A 27,179-nucleotide genomic window follows, 5' to 3' on the forward strand; every position below is an offset into this window, starting at 1 on the left:
AGTCTGATGGATGAATTTGCCTTCTTTCCTGCTGACTCACATTCAGTTTGCAATCATCTAGTATTTTGATATTGTTTTCATAAACACCCTTATTAAGTTTGGTATCCCTCAACTGTCTTCCACTGTTTCATTAATCTTATATGAGATCCTATAGTTTATCAGGTCATAAAAATCAGATATTTTCCCACTGCTTTTTACTCATACACTCCTTTCTATTAGGGAATCAGAAATAATTCCTTAGAAGATACTCTTTAAAAGACATCAAATTAGCTTTATGTGAAAATTGTTATAAACATTGCATCAAACCTTGAATTACAGAGATTTATCAACTCTTCTATATTGACAGCAAAGAAAAATTGATCACCCAGGAGAAGTGATTATTCATAATTATCATATTTTTTCAGAATATAAGACACATCTTCAGTGGTGGGTTTCTAAATTTTTAGAACCTCTTCTGTTGGTGTGGCCTGCTTTGTGGGAGTGGCTTGCCGGCCATGTGACTGGGTGGGAGTGGCTTGCTGGCCATGTGACTGGGTGGGAGTAGCTTGACAGTCATGTGACTGGGTGGGCGTGGCCCACTTGTAAAATGTCATGAAAGTCACTTAAGAACGCTCTTGCTTAGCAACCAAAATGTTGGCTCAGAAACTCTGGCATTTGAAGCACGCAAGTCTTAAACCTGTCAAGTCACAAGACCCTTGCACCCCTAAACCTTTAGAAAAAAACCCTAGGGTTGTTCAAATTTGACAGCTTTAAGACTTGTGGACTTCAACTCCCAGAATTCCTCTTCTCACTCTTCATCTTAATGATGTGCGGACGGGCGGGGGAGGCAGCTGGAACCGGTTCTAAATGGCACTGTAGATTTGTGGAACCTCTTCAATAGAAGAGGTTAGAACTGGCAGGAACTCACCCCTGCACATCTTTCCTCCCCTCTACACGCCTTCCCCCATCCCCCAGGAGCCCTCACAGACTTCAGCAGGGCTGGGGGAAATAATTAGTCCAAATTATCATTGGCTCCATCTGGCTGGGAGTTTCTCCCCCCTTCCCTGACTCTGACCTACACTCCCAGCCTGGAGAGATCATCCTGCAATGCAACGAAGGGGCTGTTGTCATGTTCTACGTCACCCTCAGCTACATGGGCTTCCTGGCTGCCATCTGTTTCACAGTGGCTTTCCTGGCCAGGAATCTGCCTGGGGCCTTCAACGAAGCCAAGCTGATCACCTTCAGTATGCTGGTCTTCTGCAGTGTCTGGGTGACTTTTATGCCCACCTACCTGAGCACCAAAGGGAAATACATGGTGGCTGTTCAGGTCTTCTCCATCCTGGCCTCCAGTGCTGGTCTGCTGGTCTGCATCTTCATCCCCAAGTGCTACATTATCCTTCTGAGGCCAGAGCTGAACACAAAGGAGCATCTCACGGCCAGAACAAATGTAAAAACATGAGATATAACAGCATTGTGATATTGGAAGAACTGTTAAAGTGTCTTTTATTTGAAAAAAGATTTTATTTCCACTTTAGCAGAATGCAGGAATTAAAGAAAGATATATGTATATGTTTCTTGCAACTCCCTTTCATCTCAATAAATCTTCCTGGAGAGAACTGAGTAGGTCAATGAACCTGACCCTGCATAAAAAAATCATTTGAACCATTGTTCCTACTGACAGAGGGCTAAAAGTGTAGATATGTGAGAAAGAATGAGAGAAAACAGATAGAATGGAAGCCGTGGGAATCAACTACAAGCATGTTAATCTCCATGAGGACCATTGGAATGCCAGAATGAGCTGGAATGCCATGTTTGACTTTCTCTCAGCAGGGAAGGAAATCTTCATTTGCTGATTTCCTGATAAAACCCTCTTTGCAGAAAGTGTTGACTACAAATGCTGTCTAGTATTTCACTTTGGAGTTGTTTTTATTTAGTTGTCTACCTCTAAGAACTTCCCACTCTATTTTTTTCTGTCTTTCCTCATCCAGAGAATTAAAAAAGGAATATCCAATGATATTCAGACCGTTTAATTTCCCACTCTACAATTTCTACCTACAGCATTTTCTCTGCTCCTCTTCCAAGCTTGTCTTGTCTGCGAAGGGCTGGAGAAGATGTCCAGAGAAAGGGGACCTTGAGACTCTCCCCTGGAGGAGGCTGCAGGGATCCTGTCTAAAGGCAGCCGCATCATTGACCAGGTCACAAACCTTCAATGCTGCATAATATCCATCCAGGTCCAAGAAGGGGGGGGGGGGCTTTGAGGTTTCTAGGAAGAAGCACCCATGGAAGCTCTTCTGCTCCCCATTGTTGCAGAAAATGACAGGCTTAGACTTCTCAGGATACAGGAAAAGTTTATTTGGCAGCCAGGTTCAGAAAGCAAGCACATAGCTAGCATTGGAAATTCTGAACAATCTTTATTATCGAAGCATGCATTCTTATACATTCTCAAAGACAGTGTAACACGGAAAGACTTAACTCATTTCTTATTGGTTACCTTGGGGAAAAAGCCCTATAAGGAGATGGGGGTCTTACTTCTCCTTTTGTTACAGGTAAGGGCTACGTGCCATTAACAAACTTTATTTGAACCTTGTGGTTTTGGACTTTTGACATAGGGACTTTTACTGGAACATGTTGTGGTTGAGGGCTGATGAGATTTCCCTGTCCCTTTAAGCAAGTTTCCAACTGTCCCTTTTATGCCACGTCTTCATTCTTATATTTTTAATCCATATTTTATTCCACTTTAATAAGGCTGTGCATGGAATTTTTTTGACAAAAAACAGGCTTGGTTTTTTTGAAAAACGGGCCATTTTTTGCTTATTTTTGCCCCCCCCCAGCACTCTACAACCCCCCCCCCAAGGCTATTCATGACTTTTTAAAGGGGGGGGGGCGTTTTCACAAAAACAGGCTGCTTTGGGGAGGTTTGCAGAGTGTAAAAACTTTTTTTTCCCTCTTGGAAAGCTCTTTAACTGGTTGATGAGAATTACATTGATCAAGTCCTTTGCAGGCAGAAACAAAGTCTTAGGTGCTGCAGACTGTCAGCGATTTCCTTCTCCAGCACATGGATAAATACACGTGGAAACATCTACCTACCTACCTACTCTCTCTCACTCCCTCCCTACTGTATTTCTCTCTCTATCTCTTTTTATTTCTTTCTCTCTATCCCTCTACCTACCTACTGTATTTCTCTATCTCTATATTTCCTTCTATTTTTCTCTCTCTCTATCCCTTTATCTACCCCCCTTCCTCCCTACCTAACTACTCTCTCTCTCTCCCTAACTATCTACTGTATTTCTCCCTCTTTCTCTCCCTCTACCTACCTACCTACCTACTTTTAAAAAAATTGCCTCTTCAAAACCTTGGTGCGTCTTATACTCCAGTGCATCTTATACTCCGAAAAATATGGTACATATTGTGGCATGACAACCTTTATAAATTAGGAAGAGACCCTAAAACCATCTAGCCCAACCCCCTCCTCTCTGCAGAAATCCCAGTTCAAGCTTCTCTGACTGATGGCTGCTCAGTCTTTGCTCTTAGATGATCCATGAAGAGGAGACTGAACTTCTCTGCTTTACTGGCTCAGCTCTAAAACAGCTCATCCTTTTATCATATTTTTTCTCTCATTCAGTTAAAATCTCCTCTCTTGTAACTGAATTCACTTTTTCAATTTCTGACACTCTGGAATAAGAGTGAGCGGATCTTACCCTCGTGTGTAACACAGTCAGTTATTGGAAGAGGGTGGTATCCAGTGGTGGGATTCAAATCTTTTTACTAGTGGTTCTGTGGGTGTGGCTTGGTGGTCATGTGACTGGGTAGGTGTGGCTTGGTGGTCATGCAATTGGGTAGGTGTGGCTTGGTGGTCATGTGATTGGGTGGGCGTGGCTTGGTGGTCATGTGATTGGGTGAGTGTGACCAACTTGACATCACTCACATCAAGGGGTACCTTGCCTGGCCTCTCCTTGCGTCAGCAAGATACAATTTCCCTGTCTATTTATTTACTACTAATGATCATCCAAAATACACAATTTAATCCTAGGTGTAAATGCCATATGTGTACATCCATATTACATAGTTTACTGTGTGTATAGGCACACAAAAAGATACATTATCTACTATATATACTGTATGCACACACACACACACACACACACACACAGCTCTTCTAAAACAATACACATTCAACCTCACTTATTGCGTTTGGAAAAACACACCCAGAGTCCACTTTCTGGCACACATTTAACTATAACTACTGCACATTACAACATTACACAGGCCTTCAGATGTTCTTCCCTAGCCTGCACATGACTGTTAGAGCCAGGAGATGTCATGGATTGAGTAAAATGTGGCAAAGCTCACTTAACAACGCTCTTGCTTAGCAACCAAAATGTTGGGCTCAATTGTCATAAGTCAAGGACTGTCTCTGCCTTCCTCTGCATGGCAGCCTTGTCCTAGTAAACTACTTCCCTTTTCTGCCAATTTTCCTCTCTGTTAGAGGCACCAAAATAATCCAGAGGATATAAGGCAGTGATGGCGAACCTTTTTTGGCTCGCGTGCCATAAGTGGGGGGAGCGCAGGGGGTTTGTGTGAGGGCGTGCTGCACCCATAATGCAATGTGCGACCCCCCAGTGCGCATGCACGCATTACAGGTGCGACCCCCCATTTTTACATGCTTTTCCACCCTCCCCAGGCTCCAGAGACTTTATAGGAGCCTGGGGAGGGTTAGGCCAGTTTTTTGCGCTCCGGAGGATTCACGGAAGTTCATGAAGCCTCCGGAGGGCCTGGGGGGGGGCTCTTTTCACCCTCCCCAGGCTCCTATAAAGCCTCTGGAGCCTGGGGAGGGCGAAAAATGGCTTTAAAAAAGGGTGAACTCAGCTGGCCATCGGGCGTATGCGCGCTGGCCAGCTGACAGGGCAGAGCCTCGCATGCCCTGACAAATGGCTCCGTGTGTCACCTGTGGCACGCGTGCCATAGGTTCGCCATCACTGATATGAGATCTCCTGCTGGAGCAGGGGGTTGGACTAGATGACCTCGGAGATCCCTTCCAATCCTAAATTGCTGTGCTGTTTCAAAGGATCTTCTGGAGCCTTCCTTCCTATCTTCTTTTTTCTCTCTCTCCGTCCCTCCCTCCCTCCCTCCATGTATGTATATATACATCCATCCACCCATCTATATCTTATTCACTTTCTTTTCCCTCCCTCCCTCCCTCCCTTTCTTTCTTTCTTTCTTTCTTTCTTTCTTTCTTTCTTTCTTCTTTCTTTCTTTCTTTCTTTCTTTCTCTTTCTTTCTTTCTTTCTTTCCCTTTTCTTTCTTTTTTTCTTTCTTGTTTTTCCCTTCTTTTTCTTTCTCTCCCTTTCACCCTCTTTCTTTCTTTCTCTTTGTATCCCTTCCTTTCCTCCTTCCAAAGCTAGGAGATCCACCTGAAAGAAAAACTAATTTGGATGAAACCGGCCATTACATACACACACAGAGACTCTCCCTCCCTCCACCCTCCCTCCCTCCCTCCCTCCCTCCCTCCCTCCCTCCCTCCCTCTTCCAACCATCTCTGTACCTTGCCTCATTGTGTGCTCTGGGGATCCCACCCAAAAAAAAACCAGGTTGCTTCTGGAGGGGGAAGGCAGATGGGCAGCATTCCCCCCTCCCTGGGCACCTGCAGCCTCGGATCCTGCAGCAACTCCCAGCCCTTGCACAGCAAAGGCAATGAACAACTTCTCACTCCCAGAAGATTTTCTTTAGTGTGGAAGGGCCCAGAGTTGCTCCACGGCTGCAGGCACCCAGGGAGGGGGGGAGGGGGGATGCTGTCCGTCTTCCCTCTCCCAAAGCAACCTCGGAGGTTTTCAGCTCCTCTCCAGAGTGATTTTTTTAAAGAAAACCCCCCAAAAAACACAAGATCCGGAGCTGCCAGTCTCCAGTAAGGTGTGCATCTCGTGGCCTGGCCCAGCCCATCCCCTGCCCCACCCGCCACCCCCAAATTGCATCTCATTGTGAGCGTCTCTCAGCCATTGTGTGCCGGGAAAAACCTTGCACAGTAAAGAAAAACTTCCCAAGAGTTCGAGAAATTGTTAATTACCTCACACTCACGAGAAGGTTTTCTTTACTGTGCAAGGTTTTTCCCTGCACACAACGGCTGAGAGACGCCTGCAGTGGGGTGCAATTTGGGCCCACCCCTCACCCCAAGGCAAGGCCCATCAACTCAATAAGACTCAATAAGCCAGGGGTTGCTCCCTCGACCGGCTCCACCGAAGATCCCCTTCATCCTTTTTGAGTCGGTCCGCTTTGCCGCCTGCTGAACAACTGAGCCAAACCACTCCTGCCAAGCGGCGTCCCCCAACTCCCCGTGCCCGAGCCAACTGGGCGCAAAGCTGGGTTGACAATGAGCCTCCAAGGTCTCCCTCCTGCCTACTTGCCCAGCTCTCGCTCAGCTGCCCCCCCTGATCCCCCGGCTGGATGCAGCCACTCACAGCGACTGGAAAGTGAGGTCATCCACCGCCTTCTTGTCCAGCACTTGCTCAGAGACCTCCTACCCTCTGGCTCACCCACCCAGCCTCCGCCCCCAACATCCCCCACCCCTGGGCACAGACACTCACCAGTTCTTTCTTCTTCTGTTTCCAAACTAAACCCCGGTTGGTTGGTTGGTTGGTTGGTTGGTTGGTTGGTTAAAGTGCGGTTGGACCCTAATGCTCCATCACTGGAGGCTTTTAAAAGGGAGAACTTTTCGGCTGCCAGCTGGCAAAGAAAGCTCTCAGCCATGACTGGCGCTGCTGTGGCTCCCGCCGGCTGGGTGGACAAAGGGAGCGGGTGGCGGCTGCAGCCTCAGTCTGGCACAAGCTGAGCGCCTGGTCTGGTGAGGTGGGGAGTGGCTCGCCCAGGCAGCTACTCCAACAACAGGGCTGGCCAGGTCCCACCCCATGTGTTGCACCCTCCTCCCAGCTTTCGCCCATGCCTCCATGCCCTTTTCGGGTGTGCAACACACGGGAGATCCTAGCTGCAGTTTACTTGTGAGCCCCATTGGCCAGGAGAGGCAGGGAGAAAGGCCAATGGGGCTCACAAGTAAACTGAGGTTCCTAAGTGGGATCGAGCCATGGGTGGGTTCTGGCTACCACTACTGCCGGTTGCTCTGTGCATGCACAGAAGCCAAAAACAATATGGCTGAAAGAACCAGTTCAGGGGCGTGGCCAGCCTGGGTTATTGCTGGTTCCAGCCACCCAGGCCACCAGGTTACTACCGTTTCAGCCAAACTGGTCCAAACAGGTAGGAACCCACCTCTGATCTGGAGGTGTTTTCCATCAGGATTACAAGGGAGAAGATTAGCCTGACAGATTTCTTCTTGATCAACCCATGATTTCTGGGAATCAATCTGTTGTTTTCAAAGAGTTTATGAATAATCTTTTTTTCTCTGTTCATTTTATTTGTTATGCGCTCTAAAATGTTCCCTATAATTGACCAATTGTGTCTATTATATTTTCTCTATAGTTTGATAAATTTTTCTCAAACTTTTTCATTCAACAAAGTTTTCTTCTTTTCAAATTCCTGGATGTTCCCATTCTAGTTTCATCCCTTTCTGGAGAAGAATGAATTTTGGAATATTTCTGAGATGAAACTGTACTTGGACCAAAATGGAGAGATAAAAGCAGATCTGGCCATTTTGGGCTTCTTGGTTTTCCCCAAAGAGGATGTCAAGGAAGAGACTCTGGCACTTTTTCGAAAACAGAGACTTTCTATCAGACAAGATGCTCTTTCACGGCTAAAGTTGCTCAATAAGGTGGGATAATTTTTTGTGTCTTTTCTCTGTTTTCCAAAGCCTGAGGTCCCATTTCGAGTGGGCAAAGCCTATAGTCTCCAGGGTGGTTGGCCTTCCATGCCAGTTGGTATCATCTAATGGAAGTTCTTCAACAGACGGGACCTAAGTGGAGGGGCTTTGCCATGTTTTATGGAAACCTTTCAAGATCGTACTGGTCAGAGGTTTCTTTCTTCATTACAGTTTTATTTTACCTTTAAAAAATCTAATGGAATAAAAGTTTGCAAAAAATTTTATAATAAACTTTATTCTCAGTTTTAATATGAATATATCATCATACTTAAAAAAAATCAATTCCATCCCTCTAGACTATTAAGTAGAAAAGTACCTTATTGCAATGTTAAATTCCAAAAGGAAAAGGAAGGAACTAAATGAAGAATCTTCCAGTTGTTATACCTCCTGCATCTGTTTAGAAGTAGTCAGAGGTTTCATATTTACCTCAGTGAAGACCAGAGGCTACTTGTCTCCATCCATTTCTACCTCCATTTTCCATGGACGGAGAGTCCTAACATCTTTTCTTTGGCATTCCTTGTTCTTCTGCTCAGTCCCTGCCTCAGTCCAGATGTGTGGAAAGCTGTCATCTTGGATTTGTCAAGAGGGCTCGAGAAGGAGAGCCAGTTTGCTGCTACGACTGCATTCCTTGTCCGGAGGGGACCTTCATGGAAGCTGTTCTGCTCTCCAACCACAGAGATTTCTGATTAATTAGAAACCAATTTTTATGTTTCAGAATTGCTATTAATTGCGATTCGAATCCCTTTGCAAATTCCAATTTAAGGAGACAAGAAAAGCTCTGATGGATCAGACGGAGGTCAGTCCAAGATTCACAGGGACCACACAGAGGCCTCTGGTTCTCCCACAAGCAGAAGAAGGCAGAGACCTATGGCTTTGCTCAACATGGAACAGACATTTTTGCACAATTTCACTTTCTTCCATCACACATCACAATATTGGACACTCGGACATCTCACACTCTAGGAATCCCCAATTCTGGTATCTAACAGTAATCTGAGAAAACATTTTTTAAATGTTCACACCCCCAATCAATAAATACTGAGGCAGGACTGGAACTCAGAGTCCCCTGGTGAGTGGCCCAAAGAAACCCAGCCAGCTTTCTTGCTTAAAAGGGACTAGAACTCACCATCCCCTGGTGATTATCTAAAGTCACCAATCATGTCTATTGCAGAACTAGAACTCGGAGCCTCCTGGACAGTGGCCCCAAAGTCTCCCAGTTGGCTTTCACACTTAAGGCAGGTCCAGAACTCAGTCCTCTGATGATTGGCCCCAGGGAAACCAAAATGGCTTTTATTTTGAAGGTGGGATTAAATCTTCAGTGTTTGGGGCAAAGTCCCTCAGGTGGCTTTGATCCCCGCACCCTCCTCAGGCATTCTTGCCCCCCCCCCCAACGCAAAAGGCTCCTTCTGCCGCTGCGCCTCCCGGCTCCCCCCCTCGCCTCGCCCAAACAGACAGCTGTCACTCAAGCCCCTGTCCTACCCCGCTCCCTCGCGCCCAGGTCGGGCAGGGCCACCCCCGGCAGGCGGCCTGCCTGAGCCCCCTGCCCTCCCGCCGCCTTGGCTTGCGGGTGCCCTCCTGGGTTTGGTGGGAGCGCAGCGGGCGAGAGAGGAGCCAGAGCGCCTGGAGGGGCTTCCTGCCAGCAGGGCTGCGGGGATCGAGGCCACGGCCGGCTCTGCGCCGCTTCCCTCCCGAGCCGAGCCGGGGCTCCATCTCCCAAAGACTGCGGACGCCCCCGCCGAGGAGAGCCGCAGGGGAGCCCGGGAGGCGGGCAGGAGAGCTGGTTGTCCCGGGATCTGCGCGGGAGAAGCGCCTGGGCGGAGAGGCGGGCTGCCCCGGGGCTTAAGCTCAGCGCCACCTCGCCGGACGCAGACAGGCAGGGCGGAGTGGGCGGCGGCGGGGAAGCCCTTCTTGGGGGGAGCGGATCGACCTCTCAGGGCTCCAGCTGGGGGCTCCGTGGAGCCGCCCGCGTTTCTCTCCCTTCCAGGTTGCGACCTGTCGGGGTGGGGAGAAACAGCACCGGCTGCGCGCTTGGCTGTCGGCGCTTTGGGGAGGGGAGGAGCAGCGGCAGGCTGCACCTCTCGGAAGGGGGGAGGGAGAGGGAAGGGGAGGGGAGTCAAACTTCTCTGGGTGGTGTCAAATCCCCGCCCCCTTTTGCCTGCTTCCGCTGTGCTTTTAACACAGTTGCAGATTTGAACTCTCTCCCCTTCCCCTCCCCACGATCTCAGAGGACCCCCGGCTTCCCTTATTCTCCCCCATAAGTCGCTCCGCGCATCTTTCTCCGACCGGGCACTCAGAGGGCGGCGGTCCTTCTGCTTGGTAGCTGCCCGCTGACAGCTCAGTGGGAGGGTAGCCAAAGGGCCCCGACCCTCTTCGGCCACTTTGCCAATTGTTTGTTGGGCTGATGCCCAGGGACTTCCGGACCCACCCACCCAGCCCAATCTTCTGCTTATGTGGAAGTTGTAGGGGGGAGCTGTTGGAGGAGGCTCGGCCCTTCTTCTCTCACCCCCCAGCGAGAGGCAGCAATCTCTGGGGAAGGGGGGGCCCATCTGTCTTGGAGTCGGTATAAAAGACGAGCTCTCTCCAGACCCAGGTGGGCCGAAATCTTCCTTTTCTCCAGGTTCAGGTAGACCCGATTCCTCCCCTTCCAGACGTTCCCTGCCTCCAGTCCCTTTGGGGGCTCAGGAAAGCCTCGCCTGGCTAACCAGGGACACTCGCGGCTCCTCCTAAAGAACCAGCAGAGGATGGAACCGTCGGGTGAGTGGATTTAGGAGAAGAGGCTGCAGCACGGGATCACGTGGCCTTGGTTTTATGGTACCAGGGGGGTCTCAAAAAGGAGCAGGAAGACCCCAATCCCTCATTCAACACACACACAGACACACACAGCCCACCATCCCCACGTCTGGTGGGTCAGGCAAGGCCATTCGGGCGACACCCCCCCCCCCGCCCAGAGGCTGTGAGGGTCCGGAGGGAGAGGAAGCAGCGCCCCCCCCCATCGCTTGGAAGACCGGGAACAAGACGAGGCCAGGAGACTGGTGGGACACCCCTCTCTATGAGGGTCCCTGCCCGTCTCCCCAAAGAAGAGAGGATGGAAGCCTCCTGGTCCTCTCCTTCCAAAATTGTCATACGGGGAGACCAAGCTGCCCTTCCCCCTCCTCCACAGCACTCCCGCCTCTCCCTCCTTTATTTACAGATCTTTCTTCAGGCCCTTTGCGGCGTTTCTGGCAGTTTGGTGAGATTATTAAAAGAAAGAATGTTTTCCTACTCGCGAATTGGGGGAAATGGAGAAAATGTAGGGGGGGAGGCGGCAGTTGACTGGGGGGCGGAGCATGGCGTGTCCTCCGTGGGTGAGAGGTTGAAGGGGCTCCTGCAGGTGAAGGTGGCGTCCAATGGCTCCTCTCCAAAGGGGGGCGAGAGGTTTTGGCAGTGCGGGGGCCATGATTGCAAGGCCGGCGGGAGTCGCGTGTTGGTGGTCATGGCTGGTTCCGGCTACCTTCGGGTGCAAGAGAGCCAGGCAGGCGAGGGGCTGGAGTGACAGCTGAATGTTTGGGCAAGGCGGGAGGGGAGCAGGGAGGCGCAGCTGCCTGGAGCGTCCCGATTCCCGGGGCTAAGCAGGGATGCGGAGGGATTCCTCTGGACGGGCAACCAGGGCGAGCGCTGCGGAAAAGCCAGCCGGCAGGGAAGCCTGTTTCCCCCAAAGAAAAGCCTCCCCTTCGCTTCCCCACCAACCCTTCTCAAAATCCCGGCTCCTCCTTTCCCTTCGCTCTGCCCCGCAGTTCCCAAACTCCCCCCTATTAGGAGCGCTCCTCCACCCCCTGCTAGTCTAGCCTCGCTGCCTCGCCCTTCCCACAGGGGGCGCTCTTCCTTCCCATCGGCCCACCGAGTCTCCCTCTGCCGCCCCCGCAGCCAAAGGACTCCGCAGCCCCGGAGAGGCTCCGGTTCCCCCCTCGCTCTTTGGACTCCAACCCCGCGGTTTGCGGACTCAGCCAGCGGAGCTGAAGGGCGAGAAGGAAGCTGGGAAGGCGCAGAGCTGCCCTTGGTGGTGGCCTTTCAGCTCCCCCGTCACAGGAGGCTCTTCCTTCCTCCCGTCCCTCTTCTCAGCCTGGCCCTCCCTCGGGATCCCCCTCTCTTCCACTCTGCCACGGAGCTCCATCTGGCCGGGAATGATGGATCTGGCCGGGGAGGATGGAAGCTCCCGGAGATTTTGCCTTGGTTGTTGGGTTGGATTACCTGGCTGGGTTTAAGCGGCTTAACTGGAGAAGCCTCAGCCTGACCGACTCAAAACTTCAGAGCTCAAATCAATGAGAAGCTTCTGGGCACGTATTGATTTCTCCCCCCACCCCGGCCATCTTTCCCTTACATGTTTTCCTCCCCATCAGCTGCCCCCAAGTGCCTGGAGCCTCTTTGGGACGTCCTCCTATTGCACAGCCCTTACGCAGCAGAGCAAAACCCAGCCAGCCGGGCTACCTCAACCGCCAACCCCAAATCCCGAGGAGCGTCGGTGGAGATCCCAGCCACAGTTGGAGGGAAAGGGACCCAGCGGGACGGCCAGTTGGAGAAGTTTGGCAGGAGGGAGGAAGAGGCTCCTGTGAGGATGGAGCTCTTTGAGTGGCCAATTCCCAGAGCGGAATGGAGCTCTGCCTGGTTCTGAGAGCAAACGGACTGCAGCTGGAGCCTCTCCGGGGCTGCGGAGTCCTTCGGCGGGGGCAGCAGAGGCAGAGGCTGCGGGGGTGGGCAGAGGGAGGCTTGGTGGGGCTGAATCCTTGGGCCAATGGGGAGGAAGAGCGCCCCCTGTGGGAAGGGCCAGGCAGCGATGGGGCTAGAATAGCAGATGGAGGCAAACAGCCGACTTTCGTTGCCTGTCCCGCTCCCTTGCCAGGGGGGGGGGGGAGTTGGAACAAGGCACACTAGCCACACACCAGCCACACACACCCCGACCTTGAAGCCATAGTCCTACTATGCCCCAAACCCCTTGCCCCTCTTTGGAGAGGAGACGGAGCACGCAGCTTTCCCCTACGGTCGCACCTTCAACCTCTCACAAGCGGAGGACACGCCGCCCTCCGCCAATCAGTTGCCCCCCTCCCCTGCATTTTCTCATCTTCCAACAATTCCCACTTTAAAAAAACACAAGCTATGTGATTAAACAACGGTCTACAAATAAGGGGCGAGAGAATGAGTAAGAGAAGTATTCATATCCCCCCTTTTTTATTCCTCTAGATCCTCCTCATATTGCACACAAGGAATAATGGATGGAAACTGAAGGAGGAGAGATTCAACCTGGAAATAAGGAGAAATTTTCTGACAGGGAGAACAATCAACCAATGGAACAGAAGTTGTGGGAGCTTCATCACTGGAGGCTTTCAAAAAGAGACTGGACTGCCATTTGTCAGAAAAGTGTAGGGTCTCTTGCTTGGGGGGTGGACTAGATGATCTCCAAGGTCCCTTCGAACCCTGTTATTATTCATATTCCCAAACTCTGCTTGGAGGTTTCCTTCTGGGCCCTTTGAGCTGCCCCTCCCCCTCCCCCCTTGTCTGCAGGTCCCCCTTTGCAGAGAGCGAGGAAGGGGCCACCGAGGCAGGGCTGCCCTTTGCCAAGATGGAAGTGGCCGAGAGAGTCTCCCGGGCTTCAGACCGACTTTGGACAGCAACGTCTGGGGTAGGTGAGTTTTCGTCTCCCTCGGGGAAAGAGGAAGAAGACGACGCCTCTCCAGACCCAGGTGTGCCGACACGCGTCTTTGGTTGGGGTTGGTTTGGCTCCTGTCCATCTAGATCTTTGCAGCCTCCAGGCACCGTGTAAGCCCCGGAGGGAGCAGCCTTGCACGTTTTCCTAGATGCCAAATATTGAGGTTGAGAAGGGGAGGGGGGCAGTTGATTGCTGGCAGAGCGTAGGGTGTCCTCCGCAGGTGGGAGGTCGAAGGGACAATGGAACTGGGGGCTGCGGCTCCTCTCCCAAGAGCAGAGGGCTTGGGCAGTGCGGAACAAGGACGAGAAGGTTGTTGTTGTTGTTGGTGGTGGTGTGTGTGTGTGTGTGTGTGTTGCTGGTCCGTGTCTGGTGGGGCTCATCACCTGCATTTTGGCAAAGGAAGCCCCGCCTGGGTGGCGCCTTCCGTCCTCCTCCTTCCTCTCCCAGAGGGAAACCTTCAGTCTGAGTTTGGGGAGATCCAGATCCAGACAAGCAAAGACAGCGGGATCCACTCATTGCTCTTCTTAATCCACCTTAGTGTGGAGTGTTGTGTCTTCATCGCAGCTGTACAAAGACTGAGAGTTAATTTCTGGGATTGGCGATTGGCCCAGAAGCCCCCAGCTGACTTCCACGCCAAAGGTGGGATTCGAACCCGGAATCTCTCTGTTTCTTGGCTGCTTCTTCGACCACTAGGCCGCTTCAGGCAGACTCAGCCCAGGGAGAGTGAGCAGCCCCTCCCTCCCAGAAGCTCCAGGCAGGGCGCCAAGGCTTCCCGGAAGGTCTGGCTCTGCCCGGTTAGGAAAACCCCCCCCGGAGTCCCCTCTGATTGTGACCTGAGCGGCCTTCACACCCAGCGCAGAAGCATCAGAGTGAAATGGATTCTGTGCCTCAGTTACTCTGGGGAGACCCCGGCAGAGACGGCCCGGATTCCCCGCGTGTGGAAATGGGAGCCCCGAAGACCCAGAGAGAAAGGAAGAGACCGAATCTCCCTCCAGAGGGAGCCCAGAAGAGGCAGGCCGGGCAAGGCAGCTCAGCCCAGGGAGGGGCCTTTCCGCAGCCCCCGCAAGAAGGGCCCGATGCCCGGGGGGGGAGAGACCAGGCGCAGCTGCTCGGCTGACAGGCAGGTTGACAGGTGACGTCACCGCTTTTCTGGGCCATTTTGGCTTGTGTTGCGCTCAAGAAGGAAGCCCATACCTGGCAAAAGCCCCAGTTCTCCCCCCTGCCTTGCTCAGTGGACCTTTGGAAGCCCCTCCTCTTTTTTCTCTCCTTTCTCTACTTCCTTTCCTTTATTGCTTTCACTTTCTGGGCCCTCGTGCTCTCGGCCTGAGCCCCCCTCCCCGCCCCTCTCCCGCTGCCTTGGCCCCGCAGAAGCTCCCCCTCCCTCTGGCTGAGAGCCTCTCTGGGAAGCCTGGAGGGGGAGCGCAGCGGGCGAGGAAGCAGCAGCGGGCGCCTCCGTCGCCTTCCTCCCAGCCCAGCTGCGGGGCCGGAGGGCTAAGCGGGCGGCTCTGCGCTTCTTCCCTCCCGGCCCTGTCAGAGCTCAGAGGCGGCGGGAGCCCCGCCGAAGAGGCTGCACGGGGGACCAGGGCAGGGAGTGGAGCGGCCCGGATCCGAGAGCGGGAGAACCACCCCGGGAGTGCTGGAGGTCTCCGTTGGGCTGGAGCCGAGGAGGAGGGCAGCGGAGAAAGGGTTCTCCTGGGCGGCAGATCCACCAGCGCCGGGCTCCGGGAAACCTCGGGGATTTTGCTTCGCAGTTCGCCCTTCCCCGAGGTTGCAGCCCCATGGCCTGGGGAGAATTGTATCAGGGGGAAGAATCAGGTGTCTGAGGGGTCCTTAACACCCAATAAGGGGACGGAGGGGGGATGAAGGATCTGGTAGAAAACCCTCTTTCCCAAGGGAGGGGCAGCTGCGGAAAAGGGATGCTGACGGGGTCTCTAAGCGAAGGAGCCTTCAGGGACAACCCCCCCCCCCTGGTGTGGAGGGATCTGATGAAGATTATCCTACAACTCTTGGAGCATGGACCCTGCAGCTTCCATCTCTCTTCCCTCTCTCTCTCACACACACACACAAACATCTATACTTTCAGCCACTGTCAGAAGGAATAAAATTGCTCAGATTATTTTCCATAAACTGCCTGGTTCTTGGGAGTTGCTGAATATTAAATGCCTGAATAACTTTCACAGAGTTCTCTTTAGCTGGATTTATTGGGATGAATAGGGAGATGCAATAAGTCCAGTCCTTCAACCATTTCCCATTTGAAAACAAATACAAATATTATTCTTTTTGACTCCTGCATACTCTCAGAGTATAAATATTCATAGACTGGAATAGATCAGCCAATGGGGACTCTTTGGATAGCTGAAACATAGCATTTGTTTGTGTGGGGTCATAAGAGGCAGCTTGGAGTCTGGGCGTGGCTGAGACTTGCTGAACTATATATAAGAGTTGGTTTGGCTTCGAATGAGAGCCTCTATACAATATATTAGCCTCTCTATCTGTCTCTGCTGCAATGACTTCCTTCTGTGAATATTGCTTCTGTGTTCCTCATATTGTATGCTGAACGGTATTGTATATATTCTTATATGTAAAGAGAAGTTAATGAATCCTGCTGAATCAGTTACCTGTGTGTCCTTTCTGGTTTTGATTGCTGCAACAAACTCTGACACACACTATTTAAGTGGGAACAATTACTGCCTTCTTTCATATAAAAGGAACTTTTACAATTCTTTAAATATTCTAATGGATTATGTCTCATGTTTTTACATTTATCCTGGCTGTAAGATGCTCCTTTGTATTCAGCTCTGGCCTCAGAAGGATAATATAGCACTTGGGGATGAAGATGCAGCCCAGCAGACCAGCACTGGAGGCCACGATGGAGAAGACCTGAAGAGCCACCATGTATTTCCCTTTGGTGCTCAGGTAGGTGGGCACAAAAGTCACCCAGACACTGCAGAAGACCAGCATGCTGAAGGTGATCAGCTTGGCTTCGTTGAAGGCCCCAGGCAGATTCCTGGCCAGGAAAGCCACCGTGAAGCAGATGGCAGCCAGGAAGCCCATGTAGCTGAGGGTGACGTAGAACATGACAACGGCCCCTTCGTTGCATTGCAGGATGATCTCTCCAGGCTGGGTGTGGAGGTCAGAGTCAGGGAAAGGGGGAGAAACTCCCAGCCAGATGGAGCAGATGATCACTTGGACAGCAGCAGAAGAGAGGATGATGGAGTTGGCCAAGCTCTTCCCCAACCATCTCTTCGCTCGGTTTCCTGGTTTTGTGGCCAGGAAAGCCAGCACCACCGTGATGGTTTTGGCCAAGAGAGAAGAAATGGCAACTGAGAAAATGATGCTGAAAACCGTTTGTCGGAGAAGGCAGGTGGCTTTCCTGGGTTGGCCAATGAAGAGAGAAGAAGACAAGAAGCAAAGCAGGAGGGAGACCAGGAGGATATAGGAGAGGTCCCTGTTGTTGGCTTTGACAATGGGAGTTTCTCGGTATTGAGTGAAGATTATTAAAACAAGGCCTGCAATTAGGAACAAGAGCAGGGCAAAAGAGACCAGGATGATGCCCAGATGTTCTTCATAAGACAGGAAGGCTATAACTTTGGGGATACATTGGACTCTGTCCTCATTTGGATATTTGTCATCCGGACATTTGGTGCATTTTTCTGCATCTGAGAAACCAAAAATCAATTTTCTTTAATATTTTGTTCCTTTTATTTTTCATTAAAAATAGCATAAGTAGGATGTAATTTTTTTTAAGTAGTAATTTTAATTTTTTTAAGTATATAAGGTATATGAAATTGAGGAAAGTCCTAGGGTGCTAATTATTTCTGGTGTAATGTAATTCATAGGAAGCTACATTATTAGAGGTTAATAATGAATCGTATAATCTTTTTAGGCAAGCATTTTGAGCCCTTCCACATGGCAGTTGATATACTGGACTTTGAGGATACCTACAGTATCTTGTAACATCTGGAAGTAACATGGAATTCAGGAGAAAATTCCTAATAGTGAGAACAATTAACAAGTGGAACATCCGGCCTTCAGAAGTTGTGGGTTCTTCAACATTGGAGACTAGACAGGCTGAAATCGTATCGGGTCCCCTGCTTGAGCAGGGGGTAGGATTAGAAGACCTCCAAAGTCCCTTCCAGCTCTCTACTGATTGATTGATTGATTGATCGATCTACATGATTGGCAAAATATTTGTGTAATGAGTTCCCCCCATAACTATCCACAGTAACACATTATGGACCAGTGACACCTCAGTGATCCTCAAGGGGAGGATTTAATATACAGTGAATTGCAAGGTCCTTCAGAAGGTGGACCTAAAACAATTCATCAAGTTTCAAAGAACTCAAGTGTTCCTAGAAAGGTGAACTTAGCAGCACGTAAGAAAACTAAAAACAGGAGACATATTTCCTCTGATGTTAGTAAAGCTTGCTCAGTCTGCCACCCCCTCCTCCCATCTCTTCCCAGCCCCTCCTTCAAAGTTCTTTTGATTTACTTCCTTTTAGATAATAAATTGTGCAGGTTAAAAATAAAAAAGGTGAACTTCAATCTGTCTTTTAACTTGCACTTTCATGAAAATGTTTGGATGGATCCAGTTCCACAAAGCCTCCCATTTTCCTCAGTGTGACCCACCTTCCTGAGTGGAGAAGGTCCCCTCCGGACAAGGAACGCAGTCATAGCAGCAAACTGGCTCTCCTTCTCGAGCCCTCTTGACAAAACCAGGATGACAATTTTCTGCACAGTTGGATTGAGGCAGGGACTGAGCAGAAATGAATGAATGAATATTTATTTCTTAGCCGCACCCTCTCCCGAAGGACTCGGGGCGGCGTACAATAAAACATATAAAATACATATCTGGACAAAACATACATATAACATAGACGTGTACATAGACGTATACAAGGAGGAGGTGGGCTGATAGATAAAAACAATTAAAATCACAATATTTAAAATCCCCTAAATAAATAAATAAATAAATAAAATTACAAAAATAAAAAACCCGTCAGGAGCGATATAGTTAGATCATGGTTGAGCCAGGCCAGCTACTTGGAATAGGTGGGTCTTGAGCTTTACACGGAAGGAGCGGAGGTCAGAGGTAGTCCTAATATCCGGAGGGAGGTCATTCCACAGGGCTGGGCCCGCCACAGAGAAGGCTCTACTCCTAGGCGCCGCCCCTCGGCACTGTCTGGTGGACGGCACCTGGAGGAGTCCCTCTCTGTGCGAGCGAATTGGTCGCAGGGATGTATGGGGCAGGATACGATCCCGCAAGTAACTAGGTCCTGAGCCATGGAGCGCTTTAAAGATCGTTATCAAAACCTTGAAACGCACCCGATAGACCACAGGAAGCCAGTGCAGCTCGCGCAGGAAAGGTGTCACATGGGAGTACCTAGTACTCCCCATAATTACCTGCGCGGCTGCGTTCTGGACCAACTGTAGTCTCCGAGTGCATTTCAAGGGAAGCCCCATGTAGAGAGCATTACAGTAGTCCAGGCGAGACGTCACCAGTGCATGAGTGACTGTGCGTAAGGCGTCCCGGTCCAGTAGGGGGCGCAATTGGCGCACCAGGCGAACCTGGTAGAACGCCCCCCTTGCCATGGCTGTCACATGGTCATCCACGGACAGCCGGGCATCCAGGAGGATGCCCAAATTGCGCGCCCGCTCCACGGGGGCAAGTTGAACGCCCCCGATGGCCAAGGATGGAATTAATTGGCTGAACCGGGGAGCCGGTACCCACAGCCACTCCGTCTTGGAGGGGTTGAGTTTGAGTCGGTTGTCATCCATCCAGACCCGTACGGCTTCCACACAACGGGACATCACTTCGACGGCCTCGTTGGGGTGGTTCGGGGTGGAAATGTACAGCTGAGTATCATCAGCGTACAGATGATATCCCACCCCGAAACCACGGATGATCTCACCCAGCGGCTTCATATATGTGTTGAACAGGAGTGGCGAGAGGACTGACCCCTGTGGTACCCCACAAGTAAGGGGGCTTAGGGTCGACCTCTGCTCCCCTGCCAACACACGCGTCCGGCCGGAAAGGTAGGAGCCGAACCACCGCAAAACGGTGCCCCGGACCCCCAGCCCCTCCAGCCGGCGCAACAGGATACCATGGTCGATGGTATCGAAAGCCGCCAAGAGGTCTAATAGAACCAGGATAGAGGAACAACCCCTATCTCTGGCCCTCCAGAGATCATCCACCATCGCGACCAAGGCCGTCTCCGTGCTGTGCCCGGGGCGGAAGCCGGACTGGCGCGGGTCTAGATAATCATTTTCCTCCAGATGTCGTGGAAACTGGTAAGCCACCACACTCTCTACAACCTTCGCCAAAAAGGGAAGGTTGGAGACAGGACGATAATTGGCCAGCTCCATAGGGTCCAGGGAAGGCTTCTTGAGCAAGGGTCTCACCACTGCCTCTTTCAAGGCTGCCGGGAGAGACCCCTCACTCAACGAAGCGTTCACTAGGCCCAGGAGCCAGTCACGTGTAACCTCCCAGGATGCCAGTACAAGCCAGGTGGGGCACGGGTCCAATAAACATGTGGTGGGTCGCAGTCGTCCACGCATTCTGTCCAAATCCTCGATGGCAACCAAGTCAAACTCCTCCCAGGTCGATTCCTCAAGACTCGCCACGGATGTCTCCATTTGACCACTGAGAGAGACCCAATCCTTCCGGATTTGAGCAATTTTATCCTGCAGATATTTCCCAAATTCCTCTGTCCTGCCCTGTAAAGGGGCCTCCCGCGGCCTCTGAAACAAGAGGGAGTGGGACACCCGGAACAGGGCGGCAGGGCGGTCCTCTGCGGATGCAATGACAGTGGCACAATATTGATGTTTGGCCACTCTCAGTGCCACAAGGTACGTCCTTAAATGGGCTCATGCCTGTGTTCGGTCAAATTCGGAACGGGAGGATCTCCAATGACTCTCTAGGCGTCTCTTGCAGCATTTCATCACCCTTAGCTCCTCGGTAAACCAAGGGGCCAGGGTGGATCGTTGCCGCCGGAGAGGCCGCAAAGGCGCCACCTGGTTAAAGGCCCGGGTAGTCGCATTATTCCACGCGACCACCAGGTCCTCTACCCGGGGGCGGGTCAGGTTTACAGGAGGTGGCCTAAGCTCCGTCTGGAACCTATCTGGTTCCATCAGGCGCCTGGGGCGGAACCATCTGATGTTTTCCGGTTCCGCCTCCCCGCAGCGAGAGGTAGCACCAGGGAAGTCAAGTCAGAGGAGTGAGTGATCTGACCATGACAGGGGAGTGATGGTTAAGTCCCCTCCTCCCAGATCACTCAACCACTGGCCAGAGACAAAAACAAGGTCCAGGGTGTGTCCTCCCTCGTGTGTCGGGCCCTGAATCAATTGAGTCAGGTCGATGGCTGTCATGGAAGCCATGAACTCCCGAACCCCCTCGGATGCTTCTCCCACTGATGGCAGGTTAAAATCTCCCATCACTAAAAGTTTGGGGGTCTCAACCGCCACCGATGCGATCAGCTCGAGGAGTTCAGGCAGGACCGCTGATGTATAGCGAGGAGCCAGGTATACTATCAGCAGGCCCAACTGAAAAACAAGGAATGCCAAAGAAAATGTGTTAATAGTCAACATTCATGGGAAATAGAGATAGACACTGACATTAGCCAAATAGCCTCTGGTCTTCATGCAAGTAAATATGAAATACCTGACTACTTCTAAGAAGATGCAGGAGGTATACAATAATACAATACAATACAATAGTAGAGTTGGAAGGGACCTTGGAGGTCTTCTAGTCCAACCCCCTGCCTAGGCAGGAAACCCTATACCGTTTCAGACAAATAGCTATCCAACATCTTCTTAAAGACTTCCAGTGTTGGGGCATTCACAACTTCTGGAGGCAAGCTGTTCCACTGATTAATTGTTCTCACTGTGAGGAAATTTCTCCTCAGTTCTAAGTTGCTTCTCTCCTTGATTAGTTTCCACCCATTGCTTCTTGTTCTACCCTCAGGTGCTTTGGAGAATAGTTTGACTCCCTCTTCTTTGTGGCAACCTCTGAGATATTGGAATAATGCTATCATGTCTCCCCTAGTCCTTCTTTCTCTTAAGCTAAACATACCCAGTTCCTGCAACCGTTCTTCATATGTTTTAGTCTCCAGTCCCCTAATCATCTTTGTTGCTCTTCTCTGCACTCTTTCTAGAGTCTCCACATCTTTTTTACATCGTGGCGACCAGAACTGAATGCAGTATTCCAAGTGTGGCCTTACCAAGGCATTATAAAGTGGTATTAACACTTCACGTGATCTTGATTCTATCCCTCTGTTGATGCAGCCTAGAACTGTGTTGGCTTTTTTGGCAGCTGCTGCACACTGCTGGCTCATATCCAAATGGTTGTCCACTAGGACTCCAAGATCCCTTTCACAGTTACTACTGTTGAGCAAGGTACCACCTATACTGTACCTATGCATTCCGTTTTTGTTGCCTAAATGTAGAACCTTACTCTTTTCACCGTTGAATTTCATTTTATTAGATAGTGCCCAATGTTCAAGTTTGTCAAGATCCTTCTGTATCTTAAGCCTATCTTCTGGAGTGTTGGCTATTCCTGCCAGCTTGGTATCAACTGCAAATTTGATGAGTTCCCCATTTATTCCCTCATCCAAATCATTGATGAAGATGTTGAAGAGTACTGGGCCTAAAACAGAGCCTTGGGGTACTCCACTGCATACTTCCCTCCATGTAGATGCAGTTCCATTGAGGACTACACGTTGAGTGCGGTTGGTCAGCCAGTTACCAATCCATCTGGTGGTGATGCTGTCTAACCCATATTCTTCTACTTTATCTAGTAGTAGGTTATGGTCTACCTTATCAAAAGCCTTACTGAAGTCCAAGTAAACTATATCAACGGCATTCCTCTGGTCCACTAATTTTGTCACATTATCAAAGAATGCAATAAGATTAGTCTGGCATGATCTGTTTTTGACAAATCCATGTTGGCTTTGGGCTATTACTTTGTTTGCTTCTAGGTGTTCGCAAATTCGTTGCTTGATCATTTTTTCCAGAATCTTTCCTGGTATTGAGGTTAGGCTGATAGGTCTGTAGTTTCCTGGATCTAATTTTTTCCCTTTTTTGAAGATGGGAACCACATCAACTCTTTTCCAGTCCTCTGGTAGTTCCCCGGTGTTCCAGGATCTCTGAAAGATATAATTCAGTGGTTCTGAGATCTCGTCTGCTAGTTCCTTCAGAACTCTGGGGTGTAATCCATCCGGTCCTGGTGATTTGAACTCGTCTAGGGTAGACAGGTGCTCACTTACCATTTTCTTCCCTATTTCAATTTGTGTTCCTAATTTTGTGGTGCTGCTTTTGATAGGTTGGACTGTTTTATCCCTTTGTGTAAAGACAGATGCAAAACATGAGTTAAATAGTTCTGCTTTCTCCCTGTTGCTTGTCACCTTCTTGCCACTTTCTCCTAGCAATGGACCAATTGTTTCCTTAACTTTTATAACTAACTACTGGCAGATTCTTCATGCAGTTCCTCTCTTTGCTTTTGGCATTTAACATTACAATGACGTACTATTGTACTTAATAAAGTCAGCAGAGATGGAATTGAAAAAAGAGTTACATATGATGATATATTGATATTAAAAATGAGAATAAAATTTATTGTAAAAGATTTAGAAAATTTTTATTCCCTTAGTTTTTTCAATAAAGAATAAAACTGTGATGAAGAAAGAAACCTCTGACCAGTAAGATCTTGAAAGGTTTCCATAAAACATGGCAAAGCCCCTCCACTTAGGTCCCTGTTGAAGAACTTCCATTAGATGACACCAACTGGCCAAGGATGCCAACCACCCTGGAGACTATAGGCTTTGCCCACTTGAAATGGGACCTCAGGCTTTGGAAAACAGAGAAAAAACACCAACATTTTTCCCACCTTTTTGAGCAACTTCAGCTGTGAAAGAGTATCTTGGTTGATAATAAGTCTCTGTCTTATAAAATATGCCAGAATCACTTTGATGGCATCCTCCTTGGGGAGAACCAACCACGTTTTAATAGCCAGATCTGCTGTTATCTCTCCATTTTGGTCCAAGTACAGTTTCAGGTTAGTAATATTCCAAAATTCATTCTTCTCCAGAAAGGGATGAAACTAGAATGGGAACATCCAGGAATTTGAAAAGCAGAAAATTGACTCTTTCTTCTAGTTGCCTAATCTCCAAATATGGTTAAATAGGATATAAATACTGCCATTATCTTCATATGTGAATGAGAAAGTTTGAGAAAAAATTATCAAAATATAGAGAAAATATAATTGACACAATTGGTCAATTATAGGGAACATTCCAGAGCAGATAACAAATAAAATGAACAGAGAGAAAAAAGATGATCCATAAACTCTTTGAAAACAACAGGTTGATTCCTAGAAAGCATGGGTTGATCAAGAAGAAAGTTGGCAGGCTAATGGATAACAATTTGCCATTGGTCCTCAATTTTTCTATGTTGTCACTAATATGGTCATTAATACGATCTTAGAGTAAGCTAATTTTATGTGATTTAAAGAATGCAAAATCTTTCAACTAAGAAGCCTTATTTGAAACTTCATTTAAACTATTATTGCTGTATTGTATTCAATTGGGGAGACAATATGCATGTCTTTGTCTGTTTTTAATGTTTTATCTAGTTTTGTTTTGTCTTTGTAATAGTTTTATTTTTCAAAATTTGTATTTTACCTTTTTCATTAAAATAAAATTTAATAAGAGTAATATCAAGTTTCCAGAAAGAATATTTATGATTAGCACACAGAGAAGGGTGCATAAGTAAAAAGCAGTAGAAAAATATCTGATTTTTATCTACTAGGACTTGACTAACAATAGTGTCTTATATAAGAACATGAATGATGGACTGGATGATGAGGGATAATAAACTTGATATGTATGTTTGTTAAAACGATCTCAAAATTGTAGTTAATTAGAAACAGACTAAGAGTCAGCAGGGAGATGTCCATGGAAAGAAGGTAAATGCAGCCATAAGAATCTGAGGAAGTGAATGTTCTGGTTTGGGGAGACCCCAACTCAAGGACCAGATTCCTCTACAGGGACCAAGCTTGGAGGAGAATTTGCACACAATCTACTTGAACTTCAGGGAAGGACAAGGAAGCCAAGGAAGAGATCAAAGGAGTTGCTCTTAGCCTTGAGGAAAGACCACAAGGAGAAGAGCTGGAGACCAAGAGGAGTCTGGGAGTCCCTTTTCCAACTGACACAATCTCTCGGTTGGAGAAGGGAGGATACAGCCAGTGGTGGGATTCAGCCGGTCCGGCCCGGCTTGAGTGAACCTGTAGTAAAAATTCTGCCTGGCCACGCCCTGCCCCACCACTACTTGCCTCGCAGGCCTTGGCTGGTGCCTTAGAGTCATAGCTGCAGCTGCTCTTTGGCTCCCTTGCCTCAACCACATGTCCATGCAGGCCAGCCTGTATGCCTGTCTTTGCTGTGGCCTCCTGTTCGTCTTGGCCTGCTCCCGAATGCCCACCTCAGGCTGATCCCAACCACTCCACCAGCAGCCATTCTTCACTTTTTCCCTCTTTCTCTTTTCCTTTTTCCTTCCCTTCCCATTCCCTGCATTTTTCATCCTTTCCTTCTTTCCCATTTCCTTTCCTTTCCCACCCCCTCCCTTTCCTCCCTCCCTCCCTTCCTTCCTTCCTTCCTTCCTTCCTTCCTTCCTTCCTTCCTTCCTTGGGGTCTGAGGGAGGGTCAGGGGACCCCTTTCCTCCTTGACCCCCTCCCCAACATCTGCCCTGATGGCAATTATGGCTAAAAGGCCTTTGGAAACTGGGGCTACCCCCTCCTCCTCCCCATTGCAGAAACTCCTCTTGTTGCAGAATTGGGATCTTTCAGATCTTCTTCTCCTGCCCCCCCCTCCTCCCCCCTGCACAGTCTCAGTTGCTGCTTGGAGGGGGGGGGGAGATTTCTGGTTTTGCAGGGCTGAGAGGAAAAGGGGAAGGGTGAACAGGCCCTCCAAGGCTGCCCACCCCTTTGCGTTTCTGCAACCAAATTCTACCCCCAAACAGAGGATCCACCCACCCAAATACTGCAGGGAAGGGCAGGATGGGCCCATAACTGGGCAGCTTGTTGGGGGAGAGGATGCAGCAGATCCGTGGTGACCGGAGGGAGGAAAGTTAGGCCAGGGGGGCGGGGGGGATTGACCAGCTCAGCCAACAGATTTAAATCATCCCTCCTGGCTCACCCGAGCCACTCCAATTTCCCCCCTGACCAGAGGCGCCTCCGGCTAAAAGCCCCTCAGTGGACACCCCACGCACACGCCCCCCCCCCAACGCGGAGTTCAGAATGACGCTTCTCCCAATCTCTCTCTCTTGCTCTCTCTCTCGCTCTCTCGCTCTCTCTCACACACACACAAACACACTCACACTTTTATCCCTGCAAGTCCCCCTTCTCTTCCTGCTCCAGAGAGAGAAGCTTGCCTGTGCAGAAGAGATACTGATTGAAGCGTGTCCCAGTAAGTTAATCTGCCGGGCTTTCCTGGGATGCGAGTGATGCTGCCGGGCGCTTGGAAAGGACTTCGGTTACCGGCCCACCACTAAAATCAAACAATGAGGATAGGCGCAGAGCTGGTTTGAAGTGTGTGTGTGTGTGTGTGTGTGTGTGTGTGTGTAAAATGGACAGTTTCATCCAAAGGAGTTTTTGTTTCAGGTGGATCTCCTAGCTTTGGAAGGAGGAAAGGAAGGGGTAGAAAGTGAGAGAAAGAGAGAGACGAGAGAAAAGGAAAAAGAAAGAAAAGGAAAAGAAAAGAAAGGAAAGGAGAGAGAGAAAGAAAGAGAGAGTTATGGAAGGAAGGGAAAGAAAGAAAGAGAGGGAGGGAGGAGGAAGTGAATGAGATATAGTTCAATGGATGGGTCAATAGATACATGGAGGGAGGGAAGGAGGGAAAGAGAGCAAATGAGAGGAAGGAAGGACACAAGGAATGGCTACAGAAGACTCTTTCAAACAGCACAACAATGTTTGAAAGGGCTGGAAGGGATCTTGGAGGTTATTTTCTAGTCCAAGCCCTGCTCTAGTAGGGTCAGAAGGGACCTTGGAAGCCATCTAGTCCAACCCCCTGCTCCAGCTGGAGACCTTATATCCTCTGGATTATTTTGGTGCCTCTAACGGAGAGGAAAATTGCCAGAAAAGGGAAGGAGTTTACTAGGACAAGGCTGCCATGCAGAGGAAGACAGAGACAGTCCTTGACTTATGACAATTGAGCCCAACATTTTGGTTGCTAAGCAAGAGCGTTGTTAAGTGAGCTTTGCCACATTTGACTCAATCCATGATATCTCCTGGCTGTAACAGTCATGTGCTGGCTAGGGAAGAACATCTGAAGGCCTGTGTAATGTTCTAATGTGCAGAAGTGATAGTTAAATGTGTGGCAGAAAGTGAACTCTGGGTGTGTTTTTCCAAATGCAATAAGTGAGGTTGAATGTGTATAGTTTTTGAAGAGCTGTGTGTGTGTATGTGTGTGTGTGTGTGTGTGTGTACATACACATACAGTGTATAAAGTAGATAATGTATCTTTTTGTGTGCCTATACACACACTATACCTTGTAATATTTATGGCATATATACATAGGATTAAATTGTGTATTTGGGATGTTCATTAGTAGTAAATAAATAGACAGGGAAATTGTATCTTGTTGACGCAAGGAGAGGCCAGGCAAGGTATCCCTTGACGTGAGTGAGGTAAAGTTGGCCACGCCCACCCAATCACTTGACCACTAAGCCA

Source organism: Natrix helvetica (assembly GCF_964273705.1).
Source record: "Natrix helvetica genome assembly, chromosome: 5".
In the NCBI taxonomy this organism is placed as follows: domain Eukaryota; kingdom Metazoa; phylum Chordata; class Lepidosauria; order Squamata; family Natricidae; genus Natrix; species Natrix helvetica.